This window comes from Silene latifolia, chromosome 6, assembly GCF_048544455.1.
Source record: "Silene latifolia isolate original U9 population chromosome 6, ASM4854445v1, whole genome shotgun sequence".
NCBI lineage: Eukaryota > Viridiplantae > Streptophyta > Magnoliopsida > Caryophyllales > Caryophyllaceae > Silene > Silene latifolia.
Window position 1 is genome coordinate 34,760,051 of NC_133531.1, and position 18,640 is coordinate 34,778,690.

Sequence of the window (18,640 nt, forward strand, 5' to 3'; positions counted from 1 at the left end):
TGATGGAAATTATTTTTACATCAACCATATGTAGGGAGTTTTTTCACCATACATTATTTATGGAAATTTTATTTTGTTTAATTCTTTTGGTAAATAAGATCCTGCCTCCAGTTGTACAATACCAATTATAATAATGATACTCCTTCCGTTCCGATCATATGTTTACACTTCCTTTATTTTGTGAGGGAGAAATAAGGAAGTGTAAACATATGACCGAAATGGAGGGAGTAATTGATATGGGAATAAAGTAAGAATTACAAAAACAACTATTACAACCACCAAAGTTAAATATAAGACTAATAATCTCCTTTATCTTATGGCAAGAAATAAACGTCTCTGCATATTTACATACTAAACTCACAAGTTGTGTTGTAACTGCGCTAATATCGCAATACACTACAAGAATAAGGCATTTAAACATTCGTTAATTATCGACGGACAAAATACAGCTCGGTAAAATTTTTTTCTTACCGAAACAGTTGGTGTTACAAAGTTGGATTGTAAGTACTAGACGACAAAATAAATAGTCATTAACTTATCACATTAGTCGATAATTACCGACATAAATGTTTATTTTATCCACCGAATATTTATCGGTAGGTAAATTATTTCAAATAAACCAGAAAAACATATTATTTATTTTTATTAATTAGTTAGTGAAAAATAACACCTAAACATACCCGACCATCCAATATTGACCAACACATCAACGAACACCATTTATCCCCGCCGCCACCACCACCTCGTAACGTCGGAGCTGCAGTCCTCTACACCATCTTTATTTTTCTTTCCATTCTTTTATTCTACAAGGTTAGGGTCTGTAAAACCCATTTTAACTGAAGAGGTTCTTAGTTAGGGTATCCCATTGAAGAGATTTATCAATATGCTTAAATAAAAACTCCACAGTTAAGCGTACTGTTGAGGGAGTAATTGTAATACCCATCCTTTTAGGGACCCGTTGACTGACGTTGACCGACCTTAGTGACATGCCTTGACCTTAGGGAAACCTTACGAGCTTTGTCTTGTGACTTCGTAAGCTTTGGGTGTGTGGTACTCGATCTTGTCGAGGCTACTCGATCGAGTAGCCTGGAGGCTCGATCGAGTAGGGGCCACTCGATCGTGTAAGTTTTGTCCTCCGCGCCTCGAGTTCACAACTCGATATCTCTCTAAATTAATTAATCAACTAACTCTTAGTCATATTTATCAAGGGACAATTAAACCGTATATGATACAATTAATTGGCTTTCGTGTTGGGGTTCGTTCCTTTAGGTGTGACAGAAAGGGATCAGCTGAACACCGTCGTCTCACGACAGTAACGTCAAACCCTAGTTGACCAATCGTTACCGATATAAGTTGATCAGCTAACTAGTATTGCCAATGAATATCCCATGCATATTCCTTAATGAAATTTAATAATATTATCATGCACTATTGTGGAGAACAAAACTCCAAAAATTGGGCTTAAATTGTGTTGATCCAAGTTGAACACAAACGGAGTCCAAGAAGTCCATAAGGAGGGATGTTGGGCAAAGGGGCATTATAAGCGCCCAGATGAAGCTTCAAGAAGACTCGGCGGTTTATCAACCGCCTTCCCACTAAGGAGTAGTTTCCAAAGAACCGGGAGATACCTATATATAAGGAGGCCTTTCATTCAAGAAAACAACACAACTCAAACAACAACAACTACTACAACTTAGTTTATCTTTAAATTAGTCTCCTAGGCGTAGCGTAGATTAGCATTAGCAGTAAAAGTAGCACAGCGAGCCCATCTACTCATGGAGGTAATTAGCCATCTATCCCTTAGTTTGTAATTTAGCATCCACAAGTACTCTTGTGAATACTCTAGTTGATGTTGTCTTATTGGATTCTTCTTGATATATAAGTATCCTTGGGAACTCTTGTGTTTAAGTTTGAGAATTATATCATTCATTGTTAACCGCTAAATTATCATAAGTAATTTAGCGCTATTTATTAGATTACGCATCTACAACCGTGACTCAATGGTCGTGGTAAAACTCGTCGTCAAAAGCTACCAACCAAAACAATATTTATAACTTCACAAACTACTCTTAGCAAAGAGGCAAGTAAAGGTCGGATCCCAAGGGATGGGTATTGATGTAGGATTTTCAATTGCAAATGGTTGTGTCTTAGGGTGTCACAATTTGGGTTGAGATAGGAGATAAACTAAGCTAATCCACAATATAAAAGTGAATTAATGAAAACAATCAAGATGATTAAAAGGAGATGTAAACAATTGATTAAAGGCACTAGGGTGTCATAGGTTCATAGGGGATTAATGGGAGTTGATCATACAAACATGTTCTCTACTCGATGCAAGCACTTATTGTTGTGATGGAATCGAGTTGGTGTATAAGCTTACAATACCTAAGAAGGTTTGGGTTCCGGAGCCGAATCGATTAGATTGTACAACACCTACAAGTCGACTTAGTCCTTCCTATTCAACTATATGCATGGTCTAATGAGACTCGAGTTGGTGTATAATCATACAAGTCTCATTAAAAAGATAGGTGATGGGTAAAAAATGCAAGGATTCATAGGCTCGCATTTCATCCAACATAACATGTGCATAAGTTGAAATCACAACAAGTAAGCAAATTAATTATGAAAACATATTAGATTAAGCATAGATCAATCCCCATGTTGGTTTCCCCTAATTCCCCATTAGCCCTAGTTAAGAAAACTGCTCACTCATTATCAAGTTCAACATGCTAATAAGGTTGTCAATCATACTAACAAAGCAAAATATGATGAATAAATGAAAGTGATTAACAATAATTAAACAAGGTTAAGAGAAAATTATATCTTTGAAGATGATTCCAAATAATAAAGCAAAGAATAATAGAAGTACCTGATGATTGATGGAAGGTTGTTAATCCTCCAAATAAGCCCCAAATAATCTTCTACTTACCCAAAATAAAATGAAGAACAATAGAGAAATTAAGAAAAGATTAATATTAGGAATTGTATTAAAACTTGATTGAGAGTTGATTACAAGATTAAGGATGGATTAAGAGAACATTACAACTTGATTATAACTTGATGCTAATTGATACGTGCATAATATATAGTCTTTTTAGCCTATTTCAGCACATATTTCTATGCATTTTTATACTGTTTTTATAGTATTTTGCCCCGAATTGGCTACTTTGGTTCGTTTTGTCCATTTTGTATAAATGAACGCGAAAGTAGTGGAATCGTACTCTTTTTCGTCCTTTTTGCATGCATTTAGAGGAGACGGAATTTTTCCGGAGTGAGATACTGCACTTGAAAGCATCATAACACGGATTACGAGGCATTTAGGCGCGGACTTGAGCTGAAATGAAGACCAAGAACTCGATCGAGCAGTTTAATCACTCGATCGAGTGATTTTTACGTCCCAGATTGGTCGATCGAGTGGTTTTCCACTCGATCCTTAGCCTGCAGAAAGACCAGTTACTCGATCGAGTAACTTTCTACTCGATCGAGTAGATTTGCTGAGGTGTTTGCTCGATCGAGTGGTTTTAATCCACTCGATCGAGTGGTTTCGCTGATTATGGGCTTTAAACAGCCCGTGTTTTGTTTAATTTCGCAAAACTTAAGTACTTTACTATTTAAACCTACGTTAACTAGGTTATTAGCATCTTTTTATCTACTTTTCAATTATCAAACTTTTACTGCGTACTTCATTCCTCTTTACTGGAACTTTATTTCGGGATTACTTTCGCTTGGATTTTGTGTTCTTTACGCCGGATTCGCATCGATTGTAATTCTTTCTCTTCTCTTATTAATAATTAATCTCTTGTTGCTTTAATTCATCGTTTCGTTACATTTATTCTTCTGCCCTAATTTACTTTTATGCAATTTGTTGTTTATTTCACTATGTTTATTGCTGGAATTTTAACTGCTGTTAGTTTAATTAGCGACATGAGTAGCTAAACCCCTTTCATGTTGGGATTAGGGGATCTGCGGTAGGATTGTGACGATGTAGTAAATGAAACAGATGAAATAATTACGAGACTCTGTCACCATAGCAATTTAACTGTACTTATTCAACTTAGTTGAGTGCACACTTCTGAGTTAACCTTTAATCTGGCTAAAATTAATCCTAGATCGAAAGATTGGACTAAATAGGCCTGCTATGAACAGTAGACTACCCTGACGAGAATGAAAGTTAAGTTAGTGGTATTTTAGGATAGAAAGTGGATCGAAAGGACCTTTCAACATCCGTCTTACATTAATTCGTCCGAGTCATTTACAGCTGAGTCACTGGACAACCGTAGTGAACCGAAATCCTGACATGTCCCTCTCTATCTGATAGTTTTATCCTTTTTCTCTGCTTTTATTGCTCTTGCCCTTTATTCCTCTTTTCTTTAAATCTCGTAGTTTAGATAATAAATCAAACAACCCCCCCATTTGTGACCAAATAGACGGACTTCTACAAATATCTTGCCTCCCTGTGGAGATCGACCTGACTTCCCTAGCTGTATAGTTAGTTGAGTTAGTTTATTTTTGACAGGTATACGACAGACGTGTCAAATTTTGGCGCCGTTGCCGGGGAGGCAATTGCCCTATTTGTTTCCGTTCCGTTTATTTTATCCGTCTCAGGGAATTCCTATTCCTTGAGGCCGTTCTTATTATTTTCTTTCAGTGTTGTTTATGCCCATGTCAGACAGGTGTGAATTAGTTTCAGCTGATTCAGAGCCAGAGAGATTATTCAGGCATAGACTCCGTCTGATAAGGAAATCACGAAAGGAAGACTTAAGTACTTTCGAGCCAGAGCTAGATCATTCCCTTTTCGCGGAAGACAGTCCGATTTCTACAGTAAAGATGCCAAAGCTTTCCAGTCATTCAGTGCCAAAAGCATCCTCTATTCGGAAGGGTTTCAATCTCCAGACTGAGGATGGTAATACATTCGATATCCGTCCTTCTTATATCAATCTGGTGGAGAGGAATATCTATAGAGGTGTGGCAGGTGAAGATCCGAGGAAGCATATGGAGACCTTTACCGATTACTGTTCTACTATCCCCGCCACTAAGGGGGTAACTCATGACAAGATTAAGGAAGTTCTATTTCCTTTCTCTTTAGCTGATTCAGCCGGGAGTGGTCGATCGACTTGGACCGCATTGCTGGGGTTCAGATTGGGAGTCTCTTGCTCTTGCATTTTACAAGAGATATTTCCCTCCACAATGCACCAATTTCCGAGGGCCAAGATTACTAGTTTTGACATGGCTCCCGATGAAAGTTTCTATGAAGCATGGTCACGATTCAAGAAGTTGGTGAGGTCTATCCCTCACCATGGTTTTGACCCATGGTTTCTAGCTAATCAGTTCTACAATGGGCTGTATGACGACCAAAGAGCTATACTTGATGCGGCATCTAGTGGTAGATTTCAGGAGAATACAGATGATGATAAGGGGTTGTCCCTTATTGAAGAGATGGCGAATCATAGTGCTGAGTATGGTAACCCGAGGGATGGTATTAGAACAGTTCATGCAGTTGATAAGCAGGTTTTGGCTCAGCTGGAGACCATGAATGCTAGATTTGACAAGTTGGAGTTACAAGCTGCTGGGGAGCCTCAGACGGTCCATGTTCTTACTAGAGGAGAGACCGTTTCTTGTGAGAGATGTGGGAGTAATGATGGCCACACTGCTACACTTTGCTGTTGGTGTCTTGTAGAGAAGGAATAAGTCCTTGCCTTTCAGCAATATAGGCAAGGAGGGGGTTCCTATTACAATAATCAAGGGGCAGTCCATCCCAATCTGAGGTAGACTAGTCAGAATGTGCTCAATCCTACTCCTCCTCCGCACCAACAGCGGCCTTATGTCCCTCCACACAAGAATCAACAAGGCTTTCAAAAGCCCCCTTCTTTTACTCCTCCTAACCATGGTGCATCATCTTCCGGTGGGGTGAGTGAAATTGGTGAGCTTAAGTCTATGTTGCAAGCCTTCACGAAGCAGTGGCAATTGAGTGATCAATAGAAAGATGCGTCCATAAAGGCACTTGAAACTCAAGTTGCCCAATTAGCCACTAATCAGTCCACAAGAAAGCAGGGTCAATTACCGACTCAAAATGAGAAGAATCCACACGAGACGGTAAATTTCATCAATCTGAGAAGCGGTCGTTCATATGAGGGACCGAAAATGCAGAAATCAGACCCGAGGAGAGCTGTAACTGATGGTGAACAGTGTTCTGGCGAAGAAAATGAGCTCACGGCAAAGAAAGTGCTCGATCGGCTGGTTTCAGGTGGTTGATCGAGCAGATTTGGGGACAAAAGTGGTCGATCGAGTGAAAATACCACTCGATCGAGTGAACAGGAAAGGCGGAATGGTCGATCGAGTAGTTTTTCCACTCGATCGAGTGATGAGCAAAATGGAGTTGCTCGATCGAGTGAAAAAACTACTCGAACGAGTGATATTGATAAGATTCTACTCGATCGAATGGGTATATTGGTCGATCGAGTAGTTTTGATGACGAGAAGCTTATTCGAGAGCCTGCTAGTGCTCGTTTAAGCGATAAATCACCGGAAAGACCTCGTTCGAGAGGTAAGAAGCGTCCAAAGGATACAGAACTTGCTCCGGAAGATACATTGGAAGAGAGAAACAAGGGACTCGAGATACCTATCACGGTTCCCTTCCCGAGGCGGTTGCAGAATACTAAGGCCAATCAACAATTCGGCAAATTTGTCGAATTTCTGAAAAGCTTGGAAGTCACTGTGCCGTTCACTGAGTTGCTGACAAAGGTACCCTCTTATCTTAAGTTTATGAAAGAAATTCTATCACGTAAGAGGAGTATTAGTGATAGTGAGACCGTAGCTTTGACTGAGGTGGGGTCAGCCCTATTTCAAAATAAGATACCTCCTAAGCAGTCAGACCCGGGTAGTTTTTCAATTCCGTGTCATATCGGTAACTATTTGATTGATAATGCGCTATGCGATTTAGGCGCTAGCGTAAGTGTCTTACCGCTGTCTCTGGCTAAGAGACTTGGTTTGACAAAGCTGAGTTGCACTAACATGACAGTCCAGATGGCCGACCGTTGTATATCACGGCCACTAGGCATAGTAGAAGACGTACCTGTGAGGATCGAGAGGTTCTTTATTCCCGTTGATTTCGTTGTCTTAGACATCCCCGAAGATGTGCACACCCCTATTATTTTAGGGAGACCATTTTTTTCCACTGCCCGTGCAGTTATAGACGTCGGGGGAAAGACTTTGACCTATTAGGTAGGGGACGAGGAGCTGCTTTTTCATCAGTCTAAGTCCCGGAGGGCTCCCATGCAAGCTCAGCCTTGCAATGCTCTCTCTTCTATTGATCCTATTATTGACACTCCAGATGAAAATTTGGAGTATTGTGCTGCAATTGTTACCCCTCCGCCTCATACTGAGAGCAAAAAGGAGGAAATTTCGTCTGTTTTCCTTGCTGTAGGTACAGATGAAAGCAATGAAGGAACTGTCAAGGGACATGATGCAATTACCGTCAATCAAATCTGAGATGATGACGCTACAGCCGGTGATAGAGGAGTAAGGACGAGGAAAGTTCGCGCTTATGTGGATGTGAACTACTCCCCTCCTACCGTTTCAAATGATAATTCATGCTCATGGAAGTTGAAGAGGACAGTCAATGTTGCCGAGGTGACGTCCTCCAGCCAGGAGCCCTTCAAGGGGTTACTGAATTGCATTGGGAATTAAATGGGGAAATGCCCTGTGTAACTCGTTGTAATAGATAATTTTTGAATTTTCCGTTGAATTTATTTTATTGCTTTTAATTAGGACAATTAGTTTATAGACTGCTTTTAGCGTAGATTTAAGACTATAGACTGTTCTTATGCGTATTTGGTATGTTGGGATATTTTTGCACGTGTTTTTATGCAAGTTTGGGGAAGTTTTACGCATTCTAAGGAAGAATTGACGAAATTCAAGAGCTTACGCGAGAAAAGAGCTCGATCGAGTACTTTTTGTCCGAGTGAAATATTGGTCGACCGAGTGCTTCATCTGGTCGATCGAGTAAAGCAAAAAAGGGGATTTCTCGATCGAGTAGATTTCTACTCGATCGAGTAGATGGAGCATCAAAGTACTCGATCGAGTGGTTTAAAACCACTCGATCGAGTGAAATGAACAAGACACAGGGAGTTTTTCTAACTTAAACTCTTTTATTCCTAATTCTCATTCATTTGTCCCTAATTTTTCGTCTAATACACCCCTAATTGCGACATAAACTCCCCCAAATCCCTATTTTCTTGCCCAAATCACCAAATCCGCCTCCTACAATATCTTGCTTGCATTTTAATCTTTCAAAGCCCCTTAATTCCCCCCTTGATTGAGCTCGTTTACACGGTTTTTTAAGCGGGTTAGGGTTTGCGATTTTTAGCTCGAAAAATCGCCTTTTTTGTTCGATTCTTTGAAGATTAATTGCATATTGTAGGATTTCTATCATCAAGTAAGTGATTTCTACTTCCTCATTGCTTTTTAATTTCGTTATTTCGAATTATTATGAGGTAAATTGTTTCTAGGGTTTCGAAAATCCATGGTTGGTCGATTTTTTCGACTTTCATTGTGTTTATTGCCCTTGTTTATCTTGCTTGATTATCAATCCCAATTCCTCGCTGCTGTTGCATGTCTAAATCGCATTTTACATGATTTTTGTGATACGGGTTGTAATCGAGATTTTCGATTTGTCACTTTGGTTATCTCACCTGTAATTTGTCTAGTTAGCATCTTTGTTGCGAATTTTCTGCTGATTATTGTGATATCACACGCCTGTTGATGCTTAGACAAGCTTAACGGACCCTTGCACAAAATTTGCGTTTAGGCTTTTGATCGAAATTTTCGACCGTCGACGGGTTTATATCTTTCGCCATGATTTACTTAACCTCGGTTGACGCTTACATGCTGTTGTTGTTGATCGTTATGCCCACTTTATCGCTATTTACATGCTGCTTTTCGGTTTTGTTTGAGGAATTGTTGGGAATTTGTTGGGAATTATGTCTTTGCAGTCGGAAATTTTATTTGGTAGGGGAGTTTTTATGGTTTAACATCGATTTCCTCTTTGTTTTAGGCTCGTTAGCCATTGTTTTCTTATCATACCCCTTACCCTTTGTCTACAGGATGGATTCTAGTTCTTTACCCTCTACTAGTTCATCCTCTAGCTTTGTCTTTATCGAGACAGTGGCCCCCGATGTTGCTTTGCCTCCACCTTAGTCACTCTGCGCCCCCAGTGTTCCTAGTTTCACTGCGGCAGTACAGTTTTGCGCCAGCTAGCTCGCTACTAGCTCGATTCAGCCGCCACTTCCTCTACGGTCACCACCATCGCTAGCACCGCTGCTAGTCCCTCTTGATGGTGACCACATCAGCACTACCCTGCACCAACCTCTACTTTTACACTGTGGCGGACTCTTGCGCCAGCCGCAATGCCTTCAGAGCAGCCACAGTTCCTCACACCGTCGCCGCATGAGCTTCGCTTTGAGTTCCGAGGCCGAGGTCGAGATGCGATCCCGAGCTACGCCGGCTCCGTTACCTCTACTTCCGCTCCTAGCACTTCTACATGCCGTCGCTTCTACTTCTCGCACGATCACGGTCCGAGGTGACACTTCCCTCGACCCTCACCCGGATTACCCGCAGTACTTTTCGTTAACGCTTTACATCGTAAGAAATTTTATAACCCGCTTTTTGTGTGCATACCTTCCCGATTTCTAGAGAAATCGGCACTTGAGAGACTCGGTATCTACGAGTCGGATTGTGACTTACTACGGGGCACGGGGATGGCCGGGCTCATCACTATGAGCGGCCGTACCTTTTTAGAGCCGAGCCTCGAGTTTCTCGGCTCTTTACCTTCTCCCCGGGGCACACGAGGTGACCCGATAGTTCTTTGTTGTCCTTCCGGTTGTTTAACCGGACCTTTCCGATGACACTAGAGGAGTTTGGTAGGTTACTTGACCTTTCCTCTACGGGCCCGATCGCAGCGGCCGAGGAAGGTCTACCGTCGCCTTTGGCGGTGCTTGGCCCTGACCACTTTTAGGGAGCGAAATCTCCATCGGGTCCACCTTCCCCCGTCCATTGTTTCTTTAGATCGATGGGAGCACTATTTTCGGCCGAAAGGAGCCGAACAACATGACCAACACCGAGCTCTCCATCCTGGGCGGTTACCTAAACATCGACTGCGAGGGTCCTTTTACCCTCAACATAGCTTACTTGACCGCCCGATTTTTCGAGCCGGGGGGAAGAAGGAGACGGAACCATTACTGCGGTGGCATAGCCACCATTCTTGCCGTCGCCTTTTCCCCGTTTGGCCTCGTGACCTGCAGTACCTCGAGGGAGAGAGGCTACTGAGTCTGGACGCCATGCTTTCTCAGCATTGGCTGACCCCAGACTACCAGACTTGGAAGATTGACGGCTCCTTGTCTATAGACTTACCTTGTGACACTCTCCCCCGTCTTGAGCCCCTTCCTACTATTGCTAGGGGCGCCCGTCTGCCACCACTACCTCACCTTCTCCTTCCACCCAGACCTACTCCTGCTGCACCCGCCGCCAAGAAGCGGCGTCTTGATACCGGAGAGGGGTCTACACCTTCAGGGAGTGCCCAGCCATCCACGGCTACTCCCGATCCGACCCCTACTCCAACTACTACTACCACTCCTACTCCTACTCCTACTCCCACTCCCACTGACCAGACACAGACTGAGCCGGTCTTACCGGCTACTTTCGTACCACCTCCTCCCTTTGTGGCGCCCGCGGTCATGGACCAAGGGGGCACCGTTTACGGTTTGTTGCTCGAGATTGCAGCGCGTCAGGCTCGTATGGAGACGGACATGGCTCTTGCCTTGCATCCTCTGTACGAGTACCACTTGCGGCGACACCGTCCGATTCCAGAGGGTTGGCCACATCCTTCCTTCTTCCAGTTCCCAGCTGAGGGTACCCGGTGTCTGACGAGGAGGGGGACGAGGACCCGGAGGTGGCAGTGGAGAGAGCTCGAGCTGAGGAGCAGAGGAGGAGAGAGACCCGGAGTTCAGGGTGGAGGAGATCCGTGAGAGCAAGTGATTTACTTACGACGACGACGAGTAGTTATCTTGGTCTACTCACTTCCCGATTTTCGGGTCGGTTTGGGAAGTTCGTATTTTGTATGTATCTCTTACTCTTTTATTTTGTCTCCTTTATATTTATTGTTTTTTTATTGATTGGTTGTATATTCCCGTTCCCTTGTATATATCTCTGTTTGGTGTATCTTTGGAGGACAACGAGGGCGTTGTCCGTTTTGGTTTGGGGAGGGTATTGCATCCTTTTAAGTCTACATTTGCATTTGTTTTGCATTCACGTTTATTTTTCAGCTTGCATTGTTGTTTATTTTCATAAAAAAATCAAAAATCCAAAAAAATTAGAAAATTTCAAAAAAATCAAAAAATTCACGTTTATTTTTGCATATAGGTTGAGTCGAAACGGTAGATTTCCGTGATGATAATGCACTATAGCTGGTCTTTTTGTTTCAGCCTTGCACTTCTTTTGATAGTTATTAGCTTTGTCATACGCATAGTCTACGAGTTTCTGTTCAAATATAGCCGACTTTCTAGACTTGACCTGATAAATTGGCAAACTACTTGAAAAATTCCGAGTTTTAGAGCCCATAACTGGTGACATTCATGACCAGTTCATTAGGAATTAAGAGTAGTACTCCTTGCATAGCATGTTCATTATTTTTGCACTTTTATGACATTCAATTTCTTGTCAAATGCATATATTCGGGTTTGTGGTTGGTGTCACATGCAGGGAGGTGCTTGCAAATTTCCTTTTCTTTATATTTTTCACCCATTTAGCTCCACATTAGCCAAATTTGCCTTTTTGACCCATCAGCTACATCCCAAACTAAGCCTGACTAGTCAAGCTAGTTAGTATATTCTTTTGTAGTATGATTTTCCGTTGCATTTTGACCCGTATTTCTTGTTTGGAGTTGGTGTAAGTATAGAGGAAGGAGGAAAAGAAAGAGAACAAAGAGAATTGAAAAAAAAAATGAAAAAAAAAGAAGAAGGCTGAATCACGTGAACAGGAGAAAAAAAAGAAAGAAAGTTTGAAAAAAAAAAGGTTGTTTGTTTTAGCTAGTTCGTTCAGACGATGTTAAAAAAGGGAAGTTTGTGACCGTCTGACTGCTCCGTTTTATCCCATATTTTTTTAGGAGATTGTGTTTGAGTTTAGTGAGGTTTGTGCCAAATGAATGGCAGTTGTACTTAGTCCTTCAGTCAGTTGAGTTTTGGATGGTTTTATTATGGCCCTGTTAGGAACTATCTTGACGCTTTTACCTCCACATTTCCATAACATGTTTTGCCTTTTCTCACCTGAACCTCACTATTCTCAAATTATTTGTAGGCCCTCGGCTGTGACGAACATTATTGGTTGGAGTGTGTGCATTAGTACTTGAATTGTCTTTCATTTTTGTTGCATGCATGCTATGTAGGTCGCAGTTAGGTGAGTGACTGTCTTTTCTTCTCTCTTTCACATATAACATTCACCATTTGCTTCATGAGAGAAGAGTGACCACGAGAGAGTCCTATTTTGTTGGTCTTGCAAGGTCGATAGGTTGGTTATATTTCTGAACAGCTTATAATTCGTTTGCGTATTGACTGCTTAGCTTTAACTGTTAGTTTTTGTTGCATTAAATTGGTTCAAGTAGACAAGTTAAGCTAGCTCTGAGTTATCATTTTCGTTCCATTAGTTTAGTTTTGAGTGTACGCGAGAACGAGTAAAGGTTCGGTTTGGGGAGATTTGATACGTGCATAATATATAGTCTTTTTAGCCTATTTCAGCACGTATTTCTATGCATTTTTATACTGTTTTTATAGTATTTTGCCCCGAATTGGCTACTTTGGTTCGTTTTGTCCATTTTGTAGAAATGAACGCGAAAGTAGTGGAATCGTACTCTTTTTCGTCCTTTTTGCATGCATTTAGAGGAGACGGGATTTTTCCGGAGTGAGATACTGCACTTGAAAGCGTCATGGCACGGATTACGAGGCATTTAGGCGCGGACTTGAGCTGAAATGAAGACCAAGAACTCGATCGAGCAGTTTAATCACTCGATCGAGTGATTTTTACGTCCCAGATTGGTTGATCGAGTGGTTTTCCACTCGATCCTTAGCTTGCAGAAAGACCAGTTACTCGATCGAGTAACTTTCTACTCGATCGAGTAGATTTGCTGAGGTGTTTGCACGATCGAGTGGTTTTAATCCACTCGATCGAGTGGTTTCGCTGATTATGGGCTTTAAACAGCCCGTGTGTTCTTTAATTTCGCAAAACTTAATTACTTTACTATTTAAACCTACGTTAACTAGGTTATTAGCATCTTTTTATCTACTTTTCAATTATCAAACTTTTACTGCGTACTTCATTCCTCTTTACTGTAACTTTATTTCGGGATTACTTTCGCTTGGATTTTGTGTTCTTTACGCCGGATTCGCATCGATTGTAATTCTTTCTCTTCTCTTATTAATAATTAATCTCTTGTTGCTTTAATTCATCGTTTCGTTACATTTATTCTTCTGCCCTAGTTTAGTTTTCTTGTTTTTCTTGCCATATTGCCGAAAAATATTATGGAAAGTTTTTTTTTCCTAATTTGCCGAAAAAAAAGGGGGGTTGTTTTCAGCCGTGTAGGAGCTGGAATTAAAAAAAAAAAAAAAAAAAAAATTGTTATTTTTTTTCCCAGCCGAGACCATATGTATATTGGTTTTTGTTTTTTTTTTTTTTATATTTTGGCCAATTAGTTATTGTGAATCGGTTCACAATTTAAAGATACCGAGTTATTTTAAAGCGGTTTAAAATTTAGACGGATAGAATTCATATTACAAGTTTAATATGGATTAAGTATGAAATTAATGTGATTAAATTGCGGAATTGTCACTTAATTTAATTTAAATAGGTGGTTTGGATAAATTAATCAACATAATTAATGTATTGTGTTATGTATGTTTAATTTATTTTAGTTGATGCTTTTAATTTTGTTGAATGAATCGAATGAATGAATTTTATTTACGTATTTATTTTTGCAATCAGTTGTAATTTGTAATACTTAGTGTGGCCTTAGTCAAATTATGTTTTCGTAATGAAGGAAACATGATTTCTTATGTAATTATGAGATCTCGAATCTCCTTTATTTTAGTTTTGGGTTTTTGAAATTAGAATGTAATTAATAGGTCAATTATGTAATTTTATTTATTGTAATTTCAAAGAAGACTAAAGATGGAGATTGAAGCTCACTCCCGCTACATGGATCAAGATGGAACATCAAGACAAGCTTCTCGGGTCCAAGGATGGATTCCAAACTTGAATTTATTGTTCATTTTGATAGGATAGGCCACACTAGGACTTTTACTGTTTTTACGTTTTTCATTCTTATTGCTTTTCATTCACATGTTACTTTATGCATCATATTCCGCCTAAAACCAAACCACCTACTACTAAAATGCATGAAAATTGACTCATATAGGTTGTATGTTAGTTTTCATGGACATGCAGATGTCACAGTCTTTAAGCCATCACCTTAGTTTAATCATTCTCGCATGCTAGATTATAGTTCACTTAAAATGAATTAAAATAAAGTTGATGGGATCTTCCTCTAAAACGGAAATTGAGATTAGTCTTTATAAGGGCAAACATCTATGAATCCCTTCTTCGTCGGTAGGCCTAATATGACCCCTTCTACGTTGGGTAAGTAGTCGTGTTGACTTAGTTTACCTCAACATCATAGTCCGAAGAGTTTCTCGTGATTATGATGGACTATAGATAGAATTTATAGAAATTTATCGACCAAGAATTCTAACGGTAGAATTAGCTAAAAGGTTAGCTTATCAATTTACAGAGAATTGAGTCTTGGGGTCATTTATATAATTCTTGAGGGAGGTAAATTGTATAAATGTTTTTGAGTCTTCGCGTTATGACATTAGTTCATTAGACTTAAAATAAAACGATGCACATGCTTATTATTTTATTCTTCTTTCGCAGTGTAGAACACGTTTATTATCAATAATACTCTTACAACAAATGGCTGGAAATAACGCAATCCCAATGCCTAGTGCCACACTAGATCGTTCGTCCTGCCTTAAAATGTTCATGGACCAAATGAATCAGTCCACTCGACTGAAGAATGATGGGCCCAATTTTGCGGACTGGGAGGCGGCACTACGGAATCGCCACCGCGACGGTAAGCTCGGTATTTAATCGAGCCAATACCGGTCAACCCAGGCCCAAATGCAGGAGTCAACGAGTCACTCACTTATAGTGATTTCGTTATGGAAGCGGGTGCGATAAAGAACGTACTCATCTTTGCAATGGAAACCAATTTGCAGAGACGCTTCATTGCCCAAGGTGCAAACAAGATTTTCACCACGCTCACTAAAGAGTTCTCAAAGGCACCGAGAATCGTTACATATGAGCATACCTGTCGCTTCTTTGATGCGAAACTCTAGAAGGGCCAACCGGTTAGCCCACACATTCTTCACATGATTGAGAATGTCGAGAAGCTAGAGGCACTGAATTGTAAAATCAGTGAGAGCATTGTCATTGACCGAATGCTTCATTCTATTCACGATGGTTTTGCCCTTTTCAGGGCGAACTACTATATGAATGACTTGAAAAGGAGTCCTCATGAGCTACACTCCATTCTCGTACAGACCGAGAAGGATATGAAATTGAGTGGGAGCGTGAAGCAGGATGTTTTCACGATTTACAAAGGTAAAGGTAAGGGCAAGACTCATGGCGACCTAGCTGTAGGTAAGCCAAAGTTTAAGAAGCCAGGAAACGGTAAGAGTGCGCCTGGTGAGACTATTGGCTCACAGGTCAAGACAAAGAGCAAGGGCGGTGACATAGAGTGCCACCATTGTCACAAGACTGGACATTGGAGGAGGAACTGTCCCGTCTACCGTGAGGACATCAAGGCAGGCCGCGTCGTTCCTGTTGGTATGTCATCTTATATTCATATGATTGAGATTAACCATGCAAGTTTCGGAACTTGGGTACTAGATACTGGTTGTGATTCTCATCTGTGTAGTCATTTGCAGGGCCTAAAGAACATCATACCTCTCGAAAAAGGTGATGTGTACCTGCGAGTCGGGAATGGAGCACGAGTTGCTGCTGCCTCGAAGGGAACATATGTAATCCAACTCCCTAGTGGTTTTGAGTTATCTTTAAATAACTGTTACTATGTACCCATTTTATCTAAGAATATTATTTCTGTTTCCGTACTTGCTAAAGACGGTTTTACATTTTCAATAAAGGATAATAGTTGTATTTTCTCTTTTAATGAAATGATTTATGGCAAAGCAGTTTCCATGAATGGAATTTATATCTTAGATCAAACCACGGAAGTATTACACATGAATAATAAGAAATTAAAGGTTGGTGACAAAGATCAAACCTATCTATGGCATTGTCGAATGGGACACATAAATGAGAAACGCGTAAAGAAACTCGTCGATAATGGGACTATTCCCGCATTTGGATTTTCTGCATAGGGCACGTGTGAATCATGTCTCATTGGCAAGATGACTCGAATTTCCTTAAAAGGTGTTGGAATGCGCGCTAGTGACCTATTAGGACTCATACATACGGACGTATGTGGACCTATGTCAATTACCGCTAGAGATGGCTATAGATATTTTATCACTTTCACGGACGATTTCAGTAGATACGGATATGTCTACTTAATGAAGCATAAAAGTGAGTCCTTTGAGAAATTCAAGGAATACCAGAATAGGGTACAGAACCAACTGGGTAGAAAGATTAAAGCACTTCGTTCAGATCGGGGTGGCGAATATCTTTCACATGAGTTTGATCAACACCTGAAAGACTGTGGAATCGTTTTGCAGTTAACTCCACCTAGAACACCTCAATTTAATGGTGTGTCCGAACGGAGAAATCGAACCTTACTTGATATGGTTTGATCCATGATGAGTCACACCGTAGTGCCTGATTCATTATGGGGTTATGCTCTTTTGTCAGCTGCTCTTATACTTAACCGAAGTCCGTCTAAAGCTGTCGACAAGACTCCATATGAAATGTGGAAGGGAACGGTACCCAACTTGTCCTTTATTCGGGTTTGGGGCTGCGAGCCTTATGTCAAGTGGAGACACGAGGATAAGCTCGGCCCGCGATCGGTCAAGACATAATTTATAGGTTATCCAAAAGGAACATTTGGTCATTAATTCTATTCGCCTACCGAACATCGAGTTTTTGTTGTGGCTAGTGCGACGTTCTTAGAGAAAGAATTTCTCGAGAACAAGTCGAGTAATAGAACCTTCGAGCTGTCGGAGATTCCAAAACCAACAACCGAGGAACAGATGGAGGAAGTTGTACCTCCAACTGATGATACGGTTAATATTCCTGAGGAACCTAGGAGGTCGGGTAGAGACTCTCATCCTCCGGACAGATACATTGGTATGGTCGAGGAGAATGACGTTTTACTTCTAGAAAGTAATGAACCCGCAACCTATAAAGGTGCTATGGCCTATTCCGACTCAAAGCTATGGGTTGAAGCCATGCAATCCGAGATGGACTCCATGTATGAGAATAACGTATGGGATCTAGTTGATTTACCTAATAAGGTAAAACCTCTACAGTGCAAATGGTTTTACATAATAAAGCGTTCTGTAGACGCGCAACCAGATATCTATAAGGCACGACTTGTGGCAAAAGGTTTCACTCAAGTGCAAGGATTGCATTATGATGAGATTTTTGCACCTGTAGTCATGCTACGTTCCATTCGGATAATCTTAGCGATAGCCGCATTTCATGATTATGAAATTTGGCAAATGGATGTGAAAACCGCCTTCTTAAACGGTTATTTGGAGGAAGAGTTGTACATGGTGCAACCCGAAGGTTTCATAGATCCTGAGCATCCTAAGAAAGTATGCAAGCTTAAGCGTTCCATTTATGGACTTAAGCAAGCTTCCCGGAGTTGGAATCATCGTTTCGACCAGGTGATAAAAGAGTATGGTTTCACTCGATCGGTCGAAGAACCATGCTTATATATCAAGTCGAGTGGGAGCAAGATTGTATTCTTGATATTGTATGTCGGTGACATACTCGTGATTGGGAATGACATTCCTCTCCTATCTTCTGTTAAAGAATGGTTGAAGAACCATTTCCAGATGAAAGATCTGGGTGAGGCACAGCGCATTCTGGGAATCCGTATCTACCGAGATAGATCACGACGGACGTTATCACTTAGTCAGGAGTCTTATTTGGATAAGATTCTTGAGAAGTTCAGCATGACCAACTCCAAGAAGGGGAACCTTCCAATGACGACTGGGATGCAGTTGAGCAAGTCTCAATCACCCACGACGCCTGAAGGGATTGAGCGCATGAGTCGTGTTCCTTATGCATCTGCAATAGGATCGATGAGTGTTGTAGCAGATTCTACTACTGAATCCGAGTACTATGCCGCTTCGGAGGCAGCAAAGGAAGCGATATGGATGCGTCAATTCTTACAAGGACTTACAGTAGTTCCTAGTTTGAATGACCCGATCACCATCTATTGTGACAATAGAGGTGCCATCTTCCAGGCTAAGGAGCCAAAGTCTAGCAACAAATCTAGACATGTACATCGGAAAGCTCACCTGATCCGTGATTATGTGGAGCAAGAGGAGATAGTGATAGACAAGATTGCGACGGAT